This window comes from Hemitrygon akajei, chromosome 10 (genome assembly GCF_048418815.1).
Source record: "Hemitrygon akajei chromosome 10, sHemAka1.3, whole genome shotgun sequence".
Lineage (NCBI taxonomy): Eukaryota > Metazoa > Chordata > Chondrichthyes > Myliobatiformes > Dasyatidae > Hemitrygon > Hemitrygon akajei.
In genome coordinates this window covers 99,566,742-99,590,562 of record NC_133133.1, presented here as the reverse complement: position 1 = coordinate 99,590,562, position 23,821 = coordinate 99,566,742, and the positions used below count along the sequence as shown (strand labels likewise).

Genomic DNA, 23,821 nt, shown 5'->3' with positions numbered 1-23,821 from the left:
GCAAAATTAAATTCTACAGTCTTTTCAGCTGAATGCATTACTTACTATTCAGTGTATTTTGTGCTATGTACATGTGCATAACTATACTGGGTGAAGTGTAAGTGAATACAAACACAATGAATACGAGTCACTGCATTGGAATACATAAAGTAAAGGTGAATTCAAGAAGCAACTTCATCGCATTTACATTGGAACAGTCTTTAGCTTTGTATTGCTTTGAAACACGGATGTTGCATTATATGTAATTGCAGATATTGCTGAAGTACCTTCACCAACTTCAGTAGCACACTCAAAAATATGGTTGTAGACTACTCCAAATCATATGGAAAGTAAATTATAAGTGTTTAAATCAAGTTAGCATGTAGTAGTATTCAGCAAAATTAAATTGTACACTCTTTTCAGCTGAATGCATTACTATTCAGTGTATTTTTTGCTATGTACATGTGCATAAATATACTGGGTGAAGTGTAAGTGAATAGAAACACAATGAATACGAGTCACTGCATTGGAATACATAAAGTAAAGTTGAATTCAAGAAGCAACTACATTGCATTTACATTCGAAGTGCCTTTAGCTTTGTATTGCTTGGATACACTGAAGTTCTATTATATGTAATTGCTGATATTGCTGAATGTACCTTCACCAACTTCAGTAGCACACTCATAAATATGGTTGTAGACTACTGCAAATCATATGGAAAGTAAATTATAAGGGTTTAAATCAAGTTAGCATGTAGTGCTATTGAGCAAAATTCAATTGTACACTCTTTTCAGATGAATGCATTACATACTATTCTGTGTATTTTGTGATATTTACATGTGCATAACTATACCAGCTGAAGTGTACGTGAATAGAAACACAATGAAAACAAGTCACTGCAATGCAATACATAAAGTAAAGTTGAATTCAAGAAGCAACTACATTGCATTTACATTCGAAGTGCCTTTAGCTTTGTATTGCTTGGATACACTGAAGTTCTATTATATGTAATTGCTGATATTGCTGAATGTACCTTCACCAACTTGAGTAGCACACTCATAAATATGGTTGTAGACTACTCCGAATCATATGGAAAGTAAATTATAAAGGTTTAAATCAAGTTAGCATGTAGTGCTATTGAGCAAAACTAAATTGTACACTCTTTTCAGATGAATGCATTACTTACTATTCAGTGTATTTTGTGATATGTACATGTGCATAACTATACCAGGTGGAGTGTACGTGAATAGAAACACAATGAAACCAAGTCACTGCAATGCAATACATAAAGTAAATTTGAATTCAAGATGCAACTACATTGCATTTACATTCGAAGTGCCTTTAGCTTTGAATTGCTTTGAAACACTGAAGTTCTATTATGTGTAATTGGTGACTTTGCTGAGAGTAACTTCAACAACTTCAGTAGTGCACTCAGAAATATGGTTGTAGACTACTCCAAATCATATTGAAAGCACATTATAGGGGTTTAAATCAAGTGAGCATGTAGTGCTATTGAGCAAAATTAAATTGTACACTCTTTTCAGATGAATGCATTACTTATTATTCAGTGTAATTTGTGCTATGAACATGTGCATAACTATACTGGGTGAAGTGTAAGTGAATAGATACACAATGAATACGAGTCACTGCAATGGAATACATAAAGTAAAGTTGAATTCAAGAAGTAACTACATTGCATTTATTTTGGAACAGCCTTTAGCTTTGTATTGCTTTGAAACACGGATGTTCCATTATATGTAATTGCAGATATTGCTGAAGTACCTACACCAACTTCAGTAGCACACTCATATATATGGTTGTAGACTACTCCAAAGCATATGGAAAGTAAATTATAGGGGTTTAAATCAAGTTAGCATGTAGTGCTATTGAGCAAAATTAAATTGTACACTCTTTTCAGATGATTGCATTACTTGTTACTCAGTGTATTTTGTGCAATGTACATGTGCATAACAATACTGGGTGAAGTGTATGTGAATAGAAACACAATGAATACGAGTCACTGCAATGGAATACATAAAGTAAAGTTGAATTCAAGAAGCAACTACATTGCTTTTACATTCGAAGTGCCTTTAGCTTTGTATTGCTTTGAAACACTGAAGTTCTATTATGTGTAATTGGTGACATTGCTGAGAGTAAGTTCAAAAACCTCAGTAGTGCACTCATAAATATGGTTGTAGACTACTCCAAATCATATGGAAAGTAAATTATAAGGTTTTAAAACAAGTTAGCATGTAGTACTATTGAGCAAAATTAAATTCTACAGTCTTTTCAGCTGAATGCATTACTTACTATTCAGTGTATTTTGTGCTATGTACATGTGCATAACTATACTGGGTGAAGTGTAAGTGAATACAAACACAATGAATACGAGTCACTGCATTGGAATACATAAAGTAAAGGTGAATTCAAGAAGCAACTTCATCGCATTTACATTGGAACAGTCTTTAGCTTTGTATTGCTTTGAAACACGGATGTTGCATTATATGTAATTGCAGATATTGCTGAAGTACCTTCACCAACTTCAGTAGCACACTCAAAAATATGGTTGTAGACTACTCCAAATCATATGGAAAGTAAATTATAAGTGTTTAAATCAAGTTAGCATGTAGTAGTATTCAGCAAAATTAAATTGTACACTCTTTTCAGCTGAATGCATTACTATTCAGTGTATTTTTTGCTATGTACATGTGCATAAATATACTGGGTGAAGTGTAAGTGAATAGAAACACAATGAATACGAGTCACTGCATTGGAATACATAAAGTAAAGTTGAATTCAAGAAGCAACTACATTGCATTTACATTCGAAGTGCCTTTAGCTTTGTATTGCTTGGATACACTGAAGTTCTATTATATGTAATTGCTGATATTGCTGAATGTACCTTCAGCAACTTCAGTAGCACACTCATAAATATGGTTGTAGACTACTGCAAATCATATGGAAAGTAAATTATAAGGGTTTAAATCAAGTTAGCATGTAGTGCTATTGAGCAAAATTCAATTGTACACTCTTTTCAGATGAATGCATTACATACTATTCTGTGTATTTTGTGATATTTACATGTGCATAACTATACCAGCTGAAGTGTACGTGAATAGAAACACAATGAAAACAAGTCACTGCAATGCAATACATAAAGTAAAGTTGAATTCAAGAAGCAACTACATTGCATTTACATTCGAAGTGCCTTTAGCTTTGTATTGCTTGGATACACTGAAGTTCTATTATATGTAATTGCTGATATTGCTGAATGTACCTTCACCAACTTGAGTAGCACACTCATAAATATGGTTGTAGACTACTCCGAATCATATGGAAAGTAAATTATAAAGGTTTAAATCAAGTTAGCATGTAGTGCTATTGAGCAAAACTAAATTGTACACTCTTTTCAGATGAATGCATTACTTACTATTCAGTGTATTTTGTGATATGTACATGTGCATAACTATACCAGGTGGAGTGTACGTGAATAGAAACACAATGAAACCAAGTCACTGCAATGCAATACATAAAGTAAATTTGAATTCAAGATGCAACTACATTGCATTTACATTCGAAGTGCCTTTAGCTTTGAATTGCTTTGAAACACTGAAGTTCTATTATGTGTAATTGGTGACTTTGCTGAGAGTAACTTCAACAACTTCAGTAGTGCACTCAGAAATATGGTTGTAGACTACTCCAAATCATATTGAAAGCACATTATAGGGGTTTAAATCAAGTGAGCATGTAGTGCTATTGAGCAAAATTAAATTGTACACTCTTTTCAGATGAATGCATTACTTATTATTCAGTGTAATTTGTGCTATGAACATGTGCATAACTATACTGGGTGAAGTGTAAGTGAATAGATACACAATGAATACGAGTCACTGCAATGGAATACATAAAGTAAAGTTGAATTCAAGAAGTAACTACATTGCATTTATTTTGGAACAGCCTTTAGCTTTGTATTGCTTTGAAACACGGATGTTCCATTATATGTAATTGCAGATATTGCTGAAGTACCTACACCAACATCAGTAGCACACTCATATATATGGTTGTAGACTACTCCAAAGCATATGGAAAGTAAATTATAGGGGTTTAAATCAAGTTAGCATGTAGTGCTATTGAGCAAAATTAAATTGTACACTCTTTTCAGATGATTGCATTACTTGTTACTCAGTGTATTTTGTGCAATGTACATGTGCATAACAATACTGGGTGAAGTGTATGTGAATAGAAACACAATGAATACGAGTCACTGCAATGGAATACATAAAGTAAAGTTGAATTCAAGAAGCAACTACATTGCTTTTACATTCGAAGTGCCTTTAGCTTTGTATTGCTTTGAAACACTGAAGTTCTATTATGTGTAATTGGTGACATTGCTGAGAGTAAGTTCAAAAACCTCAGTAGTGCACTCATAAATATGGTTGTAGACTACTCCAAATCATATGGAAAGTAAATTATAAGGTTTTAAAACAAGTTAGCATGTAGTACTATTGAGCAAAATTAAATTCTACAGTCTTTTCAGCTGAATGCATTACTTACTATTCAGTGTATTTTGTGCTATGTACATGTGCATAACTATACTGGGTGAAGTGTAAGTGAATACAAACACAATGAATACGAGTCACTGCATTGGAATACATAAAGTAAAGGTGAATTCAAGAAGCAACTTCATCGCATTTACATTGGAACAGTCTTTAGCTTTGTATTGCTTTGAAACACGGATGTTGCATTATATGTAATTGCAGATATTGCTGAAGTACCTTCACCAACTTCAGTAGCACACTCAAAAATATGGTTGTAGACTACTCCAAATCATATGGAAAGTAAATTATAAGTGTTTAAATCAAGTTAGCATGTAGTAGTATTCAGCAAAATTAAATTGTACACTCTTTTCAGCTGAATGCATTACTATTCAGTGTATTTTTTGCTATGTACATGTGCATAAATATACTGGGTGAAGTGTAAGTGAATAGAAACACAATGAATACGAGTCACTGCATTGGAATACATAAAGTAAAGTTGAATTCAAGAAGCAACTACATTGCATTTACATTCGAAGTGCCTTTAGCTTTGTATTGCTTGGATACACTGAAGTTCTATTATATGTAATTGCTGATATTGCTGAATGTACCTTCACCAACTTCAGTAGCACACTCATAAATATGGTTGTAGACTACTGCAAATCATATGGAAAGTAAATTATAAGGGTTTAAATCAAGTTAGCATGTAGTGCTATTGAGCAAAATTCAATTGTACACTCTTTTCAGATGAATGCATTACATACTATTCTGTGTATTTTGTGATATTTACATGTGCATAACTATACCAGCTGAAGTGTACGTGAATAGAAACACAATGAAAACAAGTCACTGCAATGCAATACATAAAGTAAAGTTGAATTCAAGAAGCAACTACATTGCATTTACATTCGAAGTGCCTTTAGCTTTGTATTGCTTGGATACACTGAAGTTCTATTATATGTAATTGCTGATATTGCTGAATGTACCTTCACCAACTTGAGTAGCACACTCATAAATATGGTTGTAGACTACTCCGAATCATATGGAAAGTAAATTATAAAGGTTTAAATCAAGTTAGCATGTAGTGCTATTGAGCAAAACTAAATTGTACACTCTTTTCAGATGAATGCATTACTTACTATTCAGTGTATTTTGTGATATGTACATGTGCATAACTATACCAGGTGGAGTGTACGTGAATAGAAACACAATGAAACCAAGTCACTGCAATGCAATACATAAAGTAAATTTGAATTCAAGATGCAACTACATTGCATTTACATTCGAAGTGCCTTTAGCTTTGAATTGCTTTGAAACACTGAAGTTCTATTATGTGTAATTGGTGACTTTGCTGAGAGTAACTTCAACAACTTCAGTAGTGCACTCAGAAATATGGTTGTAGACTACTCCAAATCATATTGAAAGCACATTATAGGGGTTTAAATCAAGTGAGCATGTAGTGCTATTGAGCAAAATTAAATTGTACACTCTTTTCAGATGAATGCATTACTTATTATTCAGTGTAATTTGTGCTATGAACATGTGCATAACTATACTGGGTGAAGTGTAAGTGAATAGATACACAATGAATACGAGTCACTGCAATGGAATACATAAAGTAAAGTTGAATTCAAGAAGTAACTACATTGCATTTATTTTGGAACAGCCTTTAGCTTTGTATTGCTTTGAAACACGGATGTTCCATTATATGTAATTGCAGATATTGCTGAAGTACCTACACCAACTTCAGTAGCACACTCATATATATGGTTGTAGACTACTCCAAAGCATATGGAAAGTAAATTATAGGGGTTTAAATCAAGTTAGCATGTAGTGCTATTGAGCAAAATTAAATTGTACACTCTTTTCAGATGATTGCATTACTTGTTACTCAGTGTATTTTGTGCAATGTACATGTGCATAACAATACTGGGTGAAGTGTATGTGAATAGAAACACAATGAATACGAGTCACTGCAATGGAATACATAAAGTAAAGTTGAATTCAAGAAGCAACTACATTGCTTTTACATTCGAAGTGCCTTTAGCTTTGTATTGCTTTGAAACACTGAAGTTCTATTATGTGTAATTGGTGACATTGCTGAGAGTAAGTTCAAAAACCTCAGTAGTGCACTCATAAATATGGTTGTAGACTACTCCAAATCATATGGAAAGTAAATTATAAGTGTTTAAATCAAGTTAGCATGTAGTAGTATTCAGCAAAATTAAATTGTACACTCTTTTCAGCTGAATGCATTACTATTCAGTGTATTTTTTGCTATGTACATGTGCATAAATATACTGGGTGAAGTGTAAGTGAATAGAAACACAATGAATACGAGTCACTGCATTGGAATACATAAAGTAAAGTTGAATTCAAGAAGCAACTACATTGCATTTACATTCGAAGTGCCTTTAGCTTTGTATTGCTTGGATACACTGAAGTTCTATTATATGTAATTGCTGATATTGCTGAATGTACCTTCAGCAACTTCAGTAGCACACTCATAAATATGGTTGTAGACTACTGCAAATCATATGGAAAGTAAATTATAAGGGTTTAAATCAAGTTAGCATGTAGTGCTATTGAGCAAAATTCAATTGTACACTCTTTTCAGATGAATGCATTACATACTATTCTGTGTATTTTGTGATATTTACATGTGCATAACTATACCAGCTGAAGTGTACGTGAATAGAAACACAATGAAAACAAGTCACTGCAATGCAATACATAAAGTAAAGTTGAATTCAAGAAGCAACTACATTGCATTTACATTCGAAGTGCCTTTAGCTTTGTATTGCTTGGATACACTGAAGTTCTATTATATGTAATTGCTGATATTGCTGAATGTACCTTCACCAACTTGAGTAGCACACTCATAAATATGGTTGTAGACTACTCCGAATCATATGGAAAGTAAATTATAAAGGTTTAAATCAAGTTAGCATGTAGTGCTATTGAGCAAAACTAAATTGTACACTCTTTTCAGATGAATGCATTACTTACTATTCAGTGTATTTTGTGATATGTACATGTGCATAACTATACCAGGTGGAGTGTACGTGAATAGAAACACAATGAAACCAAGTCACTGCAATGCAATACATAAAGTAAATTTGAATTCAAGATGCAACTACATTGCATTTACATTCGAAGTGCCTTTAGCTTTGAATTGCTTTGAAACACTGAAGTTCTATTATGTGTAATTGGTGACTTTGCTGAGAGTAACTTCAACAACTTCAGTAGTGCACTCAGAAATATGGTTGTAGACTACTCCAAATCATATTGAAAGCACATTATAGGGGTTTAAATCAAGTGAGCATGTAGTGCTATTGAGCAAAATTAAATTGTACACTCTTTTCAGATGAATGCATTACTTATTATTCAGTGTAATTTGTGCTATGAACATGTGCATAACTATACTGGGTGAAGTGTAAGTGAATAGATACACAATGAATACGAGTCACTGCAATGGAATACATAAAGTAAAGTTGAATTCAAGAAGTAACTACATTGCATTTATTTTGGAACAGCCTTTAGCTTTGTATTGCTTTGAAACACGGATGTTCCATTATATGTAATTGCAGATATTGCTGAAGTACCTACACCAACATCAGTAGCACACTCATATATATGGTTGTAGACTACTCCAAAGCATATGGAAAGTAAATTATAGGGGTTTAAATCAAGTTAGCATGTAGTGCTATTGAGCAAAATTAAATTGTACACTCTTTTCAGATGATTGCATTACTTGTTACTCAGTGTATTTTGTGCAATGTACATGTGCATAAGAATACTGGGTGAAGTGTATGTGAATAGAAACACAATGAATACGAGTCACTGCAATGGAATACATAAAGTAAAGTTGAATTCAAGAAGCAACTACATTGCTTTTACATTCGAAGTGCCTTTAGCTTTGTATTGCTTTGAAACACTGAAGTTCTATTATGTGTAATTGGTGACATTGCTGAGAGTAAGTTCAAAAACCTCAGTAGTGCACTCATAAATATGGTTGTAGACTACTCCAAATCATATGGAAAGTAAATTATAAGGTTTTAAAACAAGTTAGCATGTAGTACTATTGAGCAAAATTAAATTCTACAGTCTTTTCAGCTGAATGCATTACTTACTATTCAGTGTATTTTGTGCTATGTACATGTGCATAACTATACTGGGTGAAGTGTAAGTGAATACAAACACAATGAATACGAGTCACTGCATTGGAATACATAAAGTAAAGGTGAATTCAAGAAGCAACTTCATCGCATTTACATTGGAACAGTCTTTAGCTTTGTATTGCTTTGAAACACGGATGTTGCATTATATGTAATTGCAGATATTGCTGAAGTACCTTCACCAACTTCAGTAGCACACTCAAAAATATGGTTGTAGACTACTCCAAATCATATGGAAAGTAAATTATAAGTGTTTAAATCAAGTTAGCATGTAGTAGTATTCAGCAAAATTAAATTGTACACTCTTTTCAGCTGAATGCATTACTATTCAGTGTATTTTTTGCTATGTACATGTGCATAAATATACTGGGTGAAGTGTAAGTGAATAGAAACACAATGAATACGAGTCACTGCATTGGAATACATAAAGTAAAGTTGAATTCAAGAAGCAACTACATTGCATTTACATTCGAAGTGCCTTTAGCTTTGTATTGCTTGGATACACTGAAGTTCTATTATATGTAATTGCTGATATTGCTGAATGTACCTTCACCAACTTCAGTAGCACACTCATAAATATGGTTGTAGACTACTGCAAATCATATGGAAAGTAAATTATAAGGGTTTAAATCAAGTTAGCATGTAGTGCTATTGAGCAAAATTCAATTGTACACTCTTTTCAGATGAATGCATTACATACTATTCAGAGTATTTTGTGATATTTACATGTGCATAACTATACCAGCTGAAGTGTACGTGAATAGAAACACAATGAAAACAAGTCACTGCAATGCAATACATAAAGTAAAGTTGAATTCAAGAAGCAACTACATTGCATTTACATTCGAAGTGCCTTTAGCTTTGTATTGCTTGGATACACTGAAGTTCTATTATATGTAATTGCTGATATTGCTGAATGTACCTTCACCAACTTCAGTAGTGCACTCATAAATATGGTTGTAGACTACTCCAAATCATATTGAAAGCACATTATAGGGGTTTAAGTCAAGTGAGCATGTAGTGCTATTGAGCAAAATTAAATTGTACACTCTTTTCAGATGAATGCATTACTTATTATTCAGTGTAATTTGTGCTATGAACATGTGCATAACTATACTGGGTGAAGTGTAAGTGAATAGATACACAATGAATACGAGTCACTGCAATGGAATACATAAAGTAAAGTTGAATTCAAGAAGTAACTACATTGCATTTATTTTGGAACAGCCTTTAGCTTTGTATTGCTTTGAAACACGGATGTTCCATTATATGTAATTGCAGATATTGCTGAAGTACCTACACCAACTTCAGTAGCACACTCATATATATGGTTGTAGACTACTCCAAAGCATATGGAAAGTAAATTATAGGGGTTTAAATCAAGTTAGCATGTAGTGCTATTGAGCAAAATTAAATTGTACACTCTTTTCAGATGATTGCATTACTTGTTACTCAGTGTATTTTGTGCAATGTACATGTGCATAACAATGCTGGGTGAAGTGTATGTGAATAGAAACACAATGAATACGAGTCACTGCAATGGAATACATAAAGTAAAGTTGAATTCAAGAAGCAACTACATTGCTTTTACATTCGAAGTGCCTTTAGCTTTGTATTGCTTTGAAACACGGATGTTCCATTATATGTAATTGCAGATATTGCTGAAGTACCTACACCAACTTCAGTAGCACACTCATATATATGGTTGTAGACTACTCCAAAGCATATGGAAAGTAAATTATAGGGGTTTAAATCAAGTTAGCATGTAGTGCTATTGAGCAAAATTAAATTGTACACTCTTTTCAGATGATTGCATTACTTGTTACTCAGTGTATTTTGTGCAATGTACATGTGCATAACAATACTGGGTGAAGTGTATGTGAATAGAAACACAATGAATACGAGTCACTGCAATGGAATACATAAAGTAAAGTTGAATTCAAGAAGCAACTACATTGCTTTTACATTCGAAGTGCCTTTAGCTTTGTATTGCTTTGAAACACTGAAGTTCTATTATGTGTAATTGGTGACATTGCTGAGAGTAAGTTCAAAAACCTCAGTAGTGCACTCATAAACATGGTTGTAGACTACTCCAAATCATATGGAAAGTAAATTATAAGGTTTTAAAACAAGTTAGCATGTAGTACTATTGAGCAAAATTAAATTCTACAGTCTTTTCAGCTGAATGCATTACTTACTATTCAGTGTATTTTGTGCTATGTACATGTGCATAACTATACTGGGTGAAGTGTAAGTGAATACAAACACAATGAATACGAGTCACTGCATTGGAATACATAAAGTAAAGGTGAATTCAAGAAGCAACTTCATCGCATTTACATTGGAACAGTCTTTAGCTTTGTATTGCTTTGAAACACGGATGTTGCATTATATGTAATTGCAGATATTGCTGAAGTACCTTCACCAACTTCAGTAGCACACTCAAAAATATGGTTGTAGACTACTCCAAATCATATGGAAAGTAAATTATAAGTGTTTAAATCAAGTTAGCATGTAGTAGTATTCAGCAAAATTAAATTGTACACTCTTTTCAGCTGAATGCATTACTATTCAGTGTATTTTTTGCTATGTACATGTGCATAAATATACTGGGTGAAGTGTAAGTGAATAGAAACACAATGAATACGAGTCACTGCATTGGAATACATAAAGTAAAGTTGAATTCAAGAAGCAACTACATTGCATTTACATTCGAAGTGCCTTTAGCTTTGTATTGCTTGGATACACTGAAGTTCTATTATATGTAATTGCTGATATTGCTGAATGTACCTTCACCAACTTCAGTAGCACACTCATAAATATGGTTGTAGACTACTGCAAATCATATGGAAAGTAAATTATAATGGTTTAAATCAAGTTAGCATGTAGTGCTATTGAGCAAAATTCAATTGTACACTCTTTTCAGATGAATGCATTACATACTATTCAGAGTATTTTGTGATATTTACATGTGCATAACTATACCAGCTGAAGTGTACGTGAATAGAAACACAATGAAAACAAGTCACTGCAATGCAATACATAAAGTAAAGTTGAATTCAAGAAGCAACTACATTGCATTTACATTCGAAGTGCCTTTAGCTTTGTATTGCTTGGATACACTGAAGTTCTATTATATGTAATTGCTGATATTGCTGAATGTACCTTCACCAACTTCAGTAGTGCACTCATAAATATGGTTGTAGACTACTCCAAATCATATTGAAAGCACATTATAGGGGTTTAAGTCAAGTGAGCATGTAGTGCTATTGAGCAAAATTAAATTGTACACTCTTTTCAGATGAATGCATTACTTATTATTCAGTGTAATTTGTGCTATGAACATGTGCATAACTATACTGGGTGAAGTGTAAGTGAATAGATACACAATGAATACGAGTCACTGCAATGGAATACATAAAGTAAAGTTGAATTCAAGAAGTAACTACATTGCATTTATTTTGGAACAGCCTTTAGCTTTGTATTGCTTTGAAACACGGATGTTCCATTATATGTAATTGCAGATATTGCTGAAGTACCTACACCAACTTCAGTAGCACACTCATATATATGGTTGTAGACTACTCCAAAGCATATGGAAAGTAAATTATAGGGGTTTAAATCAAGTTAGCATGTAGTGCTATTGAGCAAAATTAAATTGTACACTCTTTTCAGATGATTGCATTACTTGTTACTCAGTGTATTTTGTGCAATGTACATGTGCATAACAATGCTGGGTGAAGTGTATGTGAATAGAAACACAATGAATACGAGTCACTGCAATGGAATACATAAAGTAAAGTTGAATTCAAGAAGCAACTACATTGCTTTTACATTCGAAGTGCCTTTAGCTTTGTATTGCTTTGAAACACGGATGTTCCATTATATGTAATTGCAGATATTGCGGAAGTACCTTCACCAACGTCAGTAGCACACTCATAGATATAGTTGTAGACTACTCCAAATCGTATGGAAAGTAAATTATAAGGGTTGAAATCAAGTTAGCATGTAGTAGTCTTCAGCAAAATTAAATTCTACACTCTTTTCAGCTGAATGCATTACTTACTATTCAGTGTATTTTTTGCTATGTACATGTGCATAAATATACTGGGTGAAGTGTAAGTGAATAGAAACACAATGAATACGAGGCACTGCATTGGAATACATAAAGTAAAGTTGAATTCAAGAAGCAACTACATCGCATTTACATTGGAACAGCCTTTAGCTTTGTATTGCTTGGATACACTGAAGTTCTATTATATGTAATTGCTGATATTGCTGAATGTACCTTCACCAACGTCAGTAGCACACTCATAAATATGGTTGTAGACTACTGCAAATCATATGGAAAGTAAATTATAAGGATTTAAATCAAGTTAGCATGTAGTGCTATTGAGCAAAATTCAATTGTTCACTCTTTTCAGATGAATGCATTACTTACTATTCAGTGTATTTTGTGATATGTACATGTGCATAACTATACCAGGTGAAGTGTACGTGAATAGAAACACACTGAAAACAAGTCACTGCAATGCAATACATAATGTAAAGTTGAATTCAAGAAGCAACTACATTGCATTTACATTCGAAGTGCGTTTAGCTTTGTATTGCTCTGAAACACGAATGTTCCATTATATGTAATTGCAGATATTGCTGAAGTACCTTCACCAACTTCAGTAGCACACTCATAAATAAGGTTGTAGACTACTCCAAAGCATATGGAAAGTAAATTATAAGGGTTTAAATCAAGTTAGCATGTAGTGCTATTGAGCAAAATTAAATTGTACACTCTTTTCAGATGATTGCATTACTTGTTACTCAGTGTATTTTGTGCAATGTACATGTGCATAAGAATACTGGGTGAAGTGTATGTGAATAGAAACACAATGAATACTAGACACTGCAATGGAATACATAAAGTAAAGTTGAATTCAAGAAGCAACTACATTGCATTTACATTCAAAGTGCCTTTAGCTTTGTATTGCTTTGAAACACGGATGTTCCATTATATGTAATTGCAGATATTGCGGAAGTACCTTCACCAAAGTCAGTAGCACACTCATAGATATGGTTGTAGACTACTCCAAATCGTATGGAAAGTAAATTATAAGGGTTGAAATCAAGTTAGCATGTAGTAGTATTCAGCAAAATTAAATTCTACACTCTTTTCAGCTGAATGCATTACTTACTATTCAGTGTATTTTTTGCTATGTACATGTGCATAAATATACTGGGTGAAGTGTAAGTGAATAGAAACACAATGAATACGAGTCACTGCATTGGAATACATAAAGTAAAGTTGAATTCAAGAAGCAACTACATCGCATTTACATTGGAACAGCCTTTAGCTTTGTATTGCTTGGATACACTGAAGTTCTATTATATGTAATTGCTGATATTGCTGAATGTTCCTTCACCAACTTCAGTAGCACACTCATAAATATGGTTGTAGACTACTCCACATCATATGGAAAGTAAATTATAAGGGTTTAAATCAAGTTAGCATGTAGTGCTATTGAGCAAAATTAAATTGTACACTCTTTTCAGATGAATGCATTACTTACTATTCAGTGTATTTTGTGCTATGTACATGTGCATAACTATACCAGGTGAAGTGTACGTGAATAGAAACACAATGAAAACAAGTCACTGCAATGCAATACATAATGTAAAGTTGAATTCAAGAAGCAACTACATTGCATTTACATTGGAACCGCCTTTAGCTCTGTATTGCTTTGAAACACGGATGTTCTATTATATTTAATTGCAGATATTGCTGAGTGTAACTTCACCGACTTCAGTAGCACACCCATAACTATGGTTGCAAACTACTGCAAATCAATGGAAAGTTAATTAAAAGTGTTTACATCGACTTAGCATGTAGTGCTATTGAGGAAAATTAAATTGTACACTCTTTTCAGCTGAATGCATTACTTTTCAATGTATTTTGTGCTATGTACATATGCATAACTATACCGGGTGAAGTGTAAGTGAATAGAAACAGAATGAATACGAGTAACTGCAATGGAATACATAAAGTAAAGTTGAATTCAAGAAACTACTACATTGCATTCACATTCATACAGTCTTTAGCTTTGTACTGCTTTGAAACACTGAAGTTCTATTGTGTGTAATTCGTGATATTGCTGAGAGTAACTTCACCAACTTCAGTAGCACACTCATTAAAATGTTTTCAGACTACTCGAAATCATATGGAAAGTAAATTAAGAATGTTTACATCATGTTGGCATGTAGCCTTCTGAGTAAAATTAAATTGCACACTCTTTTCAGCTGAATGCATTTCGTACTATTCAGTGTATTTTGTGTTATGTACATGTGTATAGCTATACAGGGTGCAGTCTAAGTGAATAGAAACACTATAAATACAAATCACTGCAATGGAATACATAAAGTTAAGTGGAATACAAAAACTACTACATTGCATTTACTTTTGAACAGCCTTTAGCTTTGTATTGCTCTGAAATACTGATGTTCTATTATATGTAATTGGTGATATTGCTGAGATTACCTTCACCAACTTCAGTAGCACACTCATAAATATGGTTGTAGACTACTCCAAATTATATGGAAAGTAAATTATAAGGGTTTAAATCAAGTTAGCATGTAGTGCTATTGAGCAAAATAAAATTGTACACACTTTTCAGCTGAATGCATTACTTGCAATTCAGTGTATTTTGTGCTATGTACATGTGCATATCTATACCGGGTGAAGTGTAAGTGAATAGAAACACAATGAAAACAAGTCACTGGAATGGAATACATAAAGTAAAGTTGAATTCAAGAAGCAACTACATTGCATTTACATTCGAACTGCCGTTAGCTTTGTATTGCTTTGTGTTACGAAAACCCCGTAACCAGGTAACTTACCAGCAAAGATAGATGGATCAGCTGAGTCGGATGCTACTATTTTCAAACGTTTTATTCAATAAGGGCACAAACGTATGGTTAATACAAAACATTCAAATCGTCAAAACTCAATCTAAAACACCGGTGTAACCATAATCAATCAGAAATAGGCTCTTTCGTTGTCTAGGGTATATAATACTGAGTCCAATTGGAAATATAAAGAGTCACTCTGAAGTCTGCAGGCTTTCGGTTTCACGTGTTGGAGAGAGAGAGAGATAAAACGGAAAAACTTGCCGTTTACATCCGTGTAATCAGGGGAGCGATCTTCCCCGTTGTTAGTTAAAAGCGATCTTCCGTTGGTTCCAGCCACAAACCCCGCATTCGGAATTTAACGCACGTGGCTTATTTCAAAATGGCTTCCCGTTCCCACGGGAAGCGTTATCGTGCTTCTTGGTGTCTCCTTGGTGCGTCTGAGGGTCGTCCTCTTTCAGACCCTTCTTTATACTGCCTCACGGGATCTCAGGTGTCAATCAGGTTGCAGGTGATGCACTCTCTCTCTCAACCAGCCCACTTTTCTAGGGCTCTTGCAATTCTCACAAAGGAGGGGGCTGGTATCATAACACCTCCCCTCTTAAAAAGGTTTTTACCAGCGGTTAAAACCCAGAGTGGTACAGTCTTTCAGAAATTTTGAATCTAATACAATACAGAAGCTTTTCTTTTCACTACAGAGTAATACAGTTATACATTCAAGTCAGCATCTAAACAGTTAACAAGTACAGTGCCCCTTTTCTTTAATACCTTACCCTACCGTGCCCTACATCGCATACTCAATTCAACACCTGGATAAACAATCCGCTAGCACATTATCACTCCCCTTTATGTGCTGGATCTTAATATCAAATTCTTGTAGCATCAGACTCCAGCTTAATAACCTTCTGTTTTTGTTTTTCATATTGTTCAAGAATACCAGCGGGTTGTGATCGGTATAGACCACTAGGGGTCTTTGCGCCGGACAAATGTACACTTCGAAATGTTGTATCGCTAACACAAGCGCTAACAATTCCTTTTCCACGGTAGAGTAATTCCTCTGGTGTCTATTGAACTTCCGAGAGAAATATGCTACCGGGTGCTCCACTCCATCCCCCGCTTGCTGCAATAGGACTGCTCCTGCCGCCTCATCGCTGGCGTCCGTGGCCAAGGAGAAGGGGGTTAACAGATCGGGCGCTTTTAACACCGGGTCATGGCACAGTACGGCTTTTAACTTTTCAAAGGCATTCTGACAAGACTGACCCCACTCAAATTTTTCCTCCTTCTGCAGTAATTTTGTAAGGGGGAGCGCAATGTCCGCAAAATTTTTACAGAATTTCCGATAGTATCCCACCATGCCCAGAAACCTCCTCAGGGCCCTTTTATTGGAGGGTACCGGGACCTCGGAAATAGCCCGGACCTTCGCCTGCACAGGGGCCAACTGCCCGTCTCCCACCACATACCCCAGATAGGTTATCGTGGCATGACCAAACTCACTCTTAGCGAGGTTTACCGTAAGGTGGGCTGCCGACATTCGGGTAAACAAACTTTCTACAGCCCTCAGATGCTCCTCCCAGGTGTCATTCCAAACTACCACATCGTCAAGATAAGCCTTGGTGTGGGTTAACCCCTTTATCACAGCGTCTATCATCCGCTGAAATGTCCCTGGGGCATTTTTCATCCCAAACGGCATAACGTTGTACTCGTACAACCCAGACGGGGTGACAAAGGCTGAAATCTCTCGAGCCCGGTCCGTTAAAGGAACGCACCAGTACCCCTTTAGCAAGTCAATTTTTGTGATGTACCTTGCCTTCCCCAGTTGATCAATGCAATCATCCACCCGGGGAAGAGGGTAAGCATCGGTCTGGGTAACCGCGTTGACCTTCCGATAATCGGTACAGAATCGTATGGTCCCGTCCGGCTTTGGGACAACCACGCAAGGAGAAGCCCACGCGGATGAGGATTCGCGGATTATCCCAGCAGCTAGCATATGTTCAATCTCCTTCTCTACCAGCTGGCTTTTCTCAGGATTCATCCGATAAGGGGCTTGTTTAATAGGTTGGGTTGAGGTAGCTATCACATCATGTTGTGTCCCATTACACCTTCGGGGAACATCTGGGCATAAGTCTGCATGCCGGTTAACGAGCTGTATTACCTGCTCCCGCTGTTCAGGTTTTAAGTGGCCAACTTTACCCGCAAGATTCGCCAATACGACAGAGTTCTCTAATCTGGTAGGGACTATACCTATCTTGTCGAACCGTTCTGGTTCCTCCTTACCGTCCTCCCCAACTTCATCGGCTTTCATAGCCGCGCCAACAACCGGGGGGGTGGGTTCGTGATACCCTTTTATCATGTTCACGTGAACTAACTGGGTTGGCTTTCGTCGGTCGGGGGTTTCGATCACGTAATTCAGCGAGTCTATTTTCTTACGCACTGTATATGGTCCTTGAAACCTCGCCCCCAGAGGGTGAGTAGCTACCGGGAATAGGACCAGGACCCGGTCGCCCACGTGAAACTCTCGTTCTCTCGCTCTCTGGTTATACCACTGACCCATCTTTTCCTGAGAGGCTTTAAGGTTTTCGTTTGCCAAGGCGCATACTTGACGCAGTCTTTCCCGGAATTTCAGCACATAGTCGACCACACTGACTTGGGCGGTCGGGTTAGACCATTTTTCTTTCAGTAGGGTTAGGGGTCCCCTGGGCCTGTGACCGAAAACCAGTTCAAACGGACTGAACCCCAGGGAGCACTGGACTGTATCCCTTACGGCAAATAACAAAAGGGGTAAAGCCTCATCCCAGTCTCGAACGTTCTCCTGGCAATAAGCTTTAAGCATGGTCTTTAGGGTAGCGTGGAACCTTTCCAACGCTCCCTGTGACTCCGGGTGGTACGCAGAGGCCATAATCTGCCTCACCCCGAGCTGGGTCATCATCTGCCGAAATACGTTCGACGTGAATGTACTTCCCTGGTCTGATTGTATCTCCTTGGGAAGCCCCACGGTGGTAAAGAATTTGATAAGGGCCTTCACCACCGCAGAGGTCCTAATACTACCCAGAGGCACGGCCTCGGGAAATCGTGTAGCGGCACACATCAGGGTCATGATATACTGCCGCCCACTCGCAGTTTTAGGTAAGGGTCCCACAAAATCCACAATGACTCGGGAGAAAGGCTCCTCACATGCGGGAATAGGTCGGAGGGGGGCCTTAGGGATAACTTGATTCGGCTTACCCACCACCTGGCAGGTATGACATCTTTTACAATACTCAGTAACATCTTTCCTCAGATTGGGCCAATAGAATTCCCTCTGAACCCGCTCTACGGTCTTCTTTATTCCCAAATGCCCGCCTAAAGGTCCCTTATGGGCTAAGTCAAGAATGTCGTTCCGATATACTTTCGGGACTACTATCTGACGTAGCACCGCCCAGTCCTCATCGGCCTGTACCGCAGGGGGTCTCCACTTCCTCATCAACACCCCCTCCTGGAGATAATAACCCTCTGGCTCTGCCTCCAGTTCAGTCTCGGAGAGAACCGACTCTCTCAAGGATACCAGCTCCTCGTCACCATTCTGTTCCCGTACAAACTCTCTTCTGGCTAAGGACCGGTCTACCTCCTCTCTATTTCCCACTCGTTCCTCCCTACTCTCCGTTTTCCCTTCCTCGGACTCTCGTTGGTACAGAGTCGGTAAAAAAGTTTCGGCCAAATCAAAACTGGCCAGATTCCACCCGCTCTCTGTCTCAGCGGCCCTTTTCGACATGCTGCGAGTGACCGCACATGCGGGATAGAATTTTTTCTCTGAGGGAGGGTCTTCAACTCTCACGGGCTGGGTGGTCAGCTTCACGGCGGCACCCATCTTCCCACCCGCTAGGTCGTTACCCAGAAGGACGTCCACTCCTTCTCCTGGCAATTCCGGCAGGACCCCCAGATCTACTGGTCCCGACACCAACTCACAATCTAGAAAGACCCTATGCAAAGGCACGACCTCGGTTCGGTTCCCGATACCTCTAAGGGCTACCTCCCCCGTGCGAGGGCCGAATTTTAACACCTTACGGCTAATTAACGATAGTTCCGCCCCCGTGTCTCTCCAAATTCGTACGGGAATTGGGGGGTCCCCTTCCTTCAAAGCCACGGTTCCTTCGGACCTAAATGTCTCCCGCCCCTCCTGTATTCCATCTGTCTGGGGCCTGCTTGTCGATTTTCGGATCGACGCAACACAGCCTATGGAAATAGCTGCTTTCCCTCGTTCCGACTCCTTCCTCGGAGCAGTGCATTTTGATGCAATATGTCCCACCTTTCCACAATTAAAACAGTTGAAACCAGGAGATCTCCAGGTTTCTTGTCTGTTATCCTCACTTTTTGTGCTAGCTCCCGGTGGAGTTTCTCCCTTAGCCGGCGGACTGTCCCTACCGTTCCGACGGTCTCTCGGGTAACTTTTTGGCGAGGAAAACTTTGTCTTGTGGGTTAGGGCATATTCATCTGCGAGCCTAGCCATCTCTGAGATGGACTGATTCGTCCTCTCATTTAAATACATTCGGATCTCTTCCGGAACGCAACTTTTAAATTCCTCAATCAAAACTAGCTCCCTGAGACGCCCATAGTCCTCGGCCACCTTTTCAGCTGTGCACCAACGATTCAAGAGCACACCCTTCTCATGGGCTAGCTCGGTATACGTTTGATTCCACCCTCTTTTTAAATTTCGGAACCTTTGTCTATACGCCTCAGGTACTAACTCGTAACCTCGGAGAATGGCCTCCTTTACTTGATCATAATTCCCGTCCCTTTCTGTGGGCAGCGCGGCATATACCCGCTGTGCTTTTCCTCGTAACACACTTTGTAACAACGCCACCCATTGCTCTCTGGGCCACTGCTGATTCTCTGCCACCTTTTCAAAGAGCAAGAAATAACTATCAACATCCGTCTCCTCGAACGGGGGGACCAACCTCAACGCCCGACTAATATCAAACCCCTCTTTCTCTCCCCCTTGAGTTCTTCGCTCTTGTTTCCGCCTGTCCAGCTCCAATTCATAGTTCCTCTGTTTCTCTCTCTCTTCTGCTTCTATTTCTAGCTGCTTTAGTTTGAACACCTGCTCTCTTTCCCTCTCGGCTCTCTCGGCTTCTCTCTCTGCAGCCTTCTGAGCTGCGTCTATTTCTAGCTGCTTTATTTTAAACTCATGTTCCAGCCTTGCTTTCTCCAACTCTGCCTGATTTGTCCCACTCACTAATCTCCTTTCGGGAATATTTTCCAAATCCTCAGCTGTAAACACCTTCTTCCCAACGTAATGCAGTTGTATGACCCTTAGCACTTCCTGCTTTTTCATTGCTGGCTTCACCGCTGTGAGGTCTAAGGCCTGCGCCAAACTTACTAAGTCTGATTTTGTAGCCTTCCCTAGCGCCTCTACCGTCGGGTTTCCCATAAATTCCTGCACATCCATCTTTGCTGGTTTCCCGTCTGACTACCTGCGTAACCAGATTTAAGTTTGGACTTACAGCCCGATTCACTGACCCTCCCGTTTGGTTTCAAATCCCGAGACGAGAACCCCACTTGTTACGAAAACCCCGTAACCAGGTAACTTACCAGCAAAGATAGATGGATCAGCTGAGTCGGATGCTACTATTTTCAAACGTTTTATTCAATAAGGGCACAAACGTATGGTTAATACAAAACATTCAAATCGTCAAAACTCAATCTAAAACACCGGTGTAACCATAATCAATCAGAAATAGGCTCTTTCGTTGTCTAGGGTATATAATACTGAGTCCAATTGGAAATATAAAGAGTCACTCTGAAGTCTGCAGGCTTTCGGTTTCACGTGTTGGAGAGAGAGAGAGATAAAACGGAAAAACTTGCCGTTTACATCCGTGTAATCAGGGGAGCGATCTTCCCCGTTGTTAGTTAAAAGCGATCTTCCGTTGGTTCCAGCCACAAACCCCGCATTCGGAATTTAACGCACGTGGCTTATTTCAAAATGGCTTCCCGTTCCCACGGGAAGCGTTATCGTGCTTCTTGGTGTCTCCTTGGTGCGTCTGAGGGTCGTCCTCTTTCAGACCCTTCTTTATACTGCCTCACGGGATCTCAGGTGTCAATCAGGTTGCAGGTGATGCACTCTCTCTCTCAACCAGCCCACTTTTCTAGGGCTCTTGCAATTCTCACAAAGGAGGGGGCTGGTATTCTATTATGTGTAATTGTTGACATTGCTTAGAGTAACTTCACCAACTTCAATACCGCACTCATAAATATGGTTGTAGACTACTCCAGATCATATGGAAAGTAAATTATAAGGGTTTAAATCAAGTTAGCATGTAGTGCTATTGAGCAAAATTAAATTGAACACTCTTTTCAGCTGAATGCATTACTTACTATTCTGTGTATTTTGTGCTATGTACATGTGCATAACTATACCGGGTGAATTGTAAGTGAGTAGAAACACAATGAATACGAGTCACTGCAATGGAATACATAAAGTAAAGTGGAATTCAAGAAGAAACTGCATGGCATTTACATTGGAACCGCCTTTAGCTTTGTATTGCTTGGAAACACGGATGTTCCATTATATGTAATTGCAGATATTGCTGAAGTACCTTCACCAACTTCAGTAGCACACTCATAAATATGGTTGTAGACTACTCCAAAGCATATGGAAAGTAAATTATAGGGAATTAAATCAAGTTAGCATGTAGTGCTATTGAGCAAAATTAAATTGTACACTCTTTTCAGATGATTGCATTACTTGTTACTCAGTGTATTTTGTGCAATGTACATGTGCATAACAATACTGGGTGAAGTGTATGTGAATAGAAACACAATGAATACTAGACACTGCAATGGAATACATAAAGTAAAGTTGAATTCAAGAAGCAACTACATTGCATTTACATTCGAAGTGCCTTTAGCTTTGTATTGCTTTGAAACACGGATGTTCCATTATATGTAATTGCAGATATTGCGGAAGTACCTTCACCAAAGTCAGTAGCACACTCATAGATATGGTTGTAGACTACTCCAAATCGTATGGAAAGTAAATTATAAGGGTTGAAATCAAGTTAGCATGTAGTAGTATTCAGCAAAATTAAATTCTACACTCTTTTCAGCTGAATGCATTACTTACTATTCAGTGTATTTTTTGCTATGTACATGTGCATAAATATACTGGGTGAAGTGTAAGTGAATAGAAACACAATGAATACGAGTCACTGCATTGGAATACATAAAGTAAAGTTGAATTCAAGAAGCAACTACATCGCATTTACATTGGAACAGCCTTTTGCTTTGTATTGCTTGGATACACTGAAGTTCTATTATATGTAATTGCTGATATTGCTGAATGTTCCTTCACCAACTTCAGTAGCACACTCATAAATATGGTTGTAGACTACTCCACATCATATGGAAAGTAAATTATAAGGGTTTAAATCAAGTTAGCATGTAGTGCTATTGAGCAAAATTAAATTGTACACTCTTTTCAGATGAATGCATTACTTACTATTCAGTGTATTTTGTGCTATGTACATGTGCATAACTATACCAGGTGAAGTGTACGTGAATAGAAACACAATGAAAACAAGTCACTGCAATGCAATACATAATGTAAAGTTGAATTCAAGAAGCAACTACATTGCATTTACATTGGAACCGCCTTTAGCTCTGTATTGCTTTGAAACACGGATGTTCTATTATATGTAATTGCAGATATTGCTGAGTGTAACTTCACCGACTTCAGTAGCACACCCATAACTATGGTTGCAAACTACTGCAAATCAATGGAAAGTTAATTAAAAGTGTTTACATCGACTTAGCATGTAGTGCTATTGAGGAAAATTAAATTGTACACTCTTTTCAGCTGAATGCATTACTTTTCAATGTATTTTGTGCTATGTACATATGCATAACTATACCGGGTGAAGTGTAAGTGAATAGAAACAGAATGAATACGAGTAACTGCAAAGGAATACATAAAGTAAAGTTGAATTCAAGAAACTACTACATTGCATTCACATTCATACAGTCTTTAGCTTTGTACTGCTTTGAAACACTGAAGTTCTATTGTGTGTAATTCGTGATATTGCTGAGAGTAACTTCACCAACTTCAGTAGCACACTCATTAAAATGTTTTCAGACTACTCGAAATCATATGGAAAGTAAATTAAGAATGTTTACATCATGTTGGCATGTAGCCTTCTGAGTAAAATTAAATTGCACACTCTTTTCAGCTGAATGCATTTCGTACTATTCAGTGTATTTTGT

General features: G+C 37.3%; 1 protein-coding gene across 1 annotated transcript in view; it reads right to left on the bottom strand.

Annotated features, from left to right (window-relative positions):
• The window catches only part of LOC140734557 (uncharacterized), a 113,257-nt gene extending 91,558 nt beyond the window's left edge, over positions 1 to 21,699 (bottom strand). The window contains exon 1 of the mRNA XM_073058697.1: positions 21,037 to 21,699. The gene's annotated coding sequence lies outside the window, so the exon portion shown is untranslated. The remainder of the gene's footprint in view (positions 1 to 21,036) is intronic.
• Between the last annotated feature and the right edge of the window lie 2,122 nt (positions 21,700 to 23,821).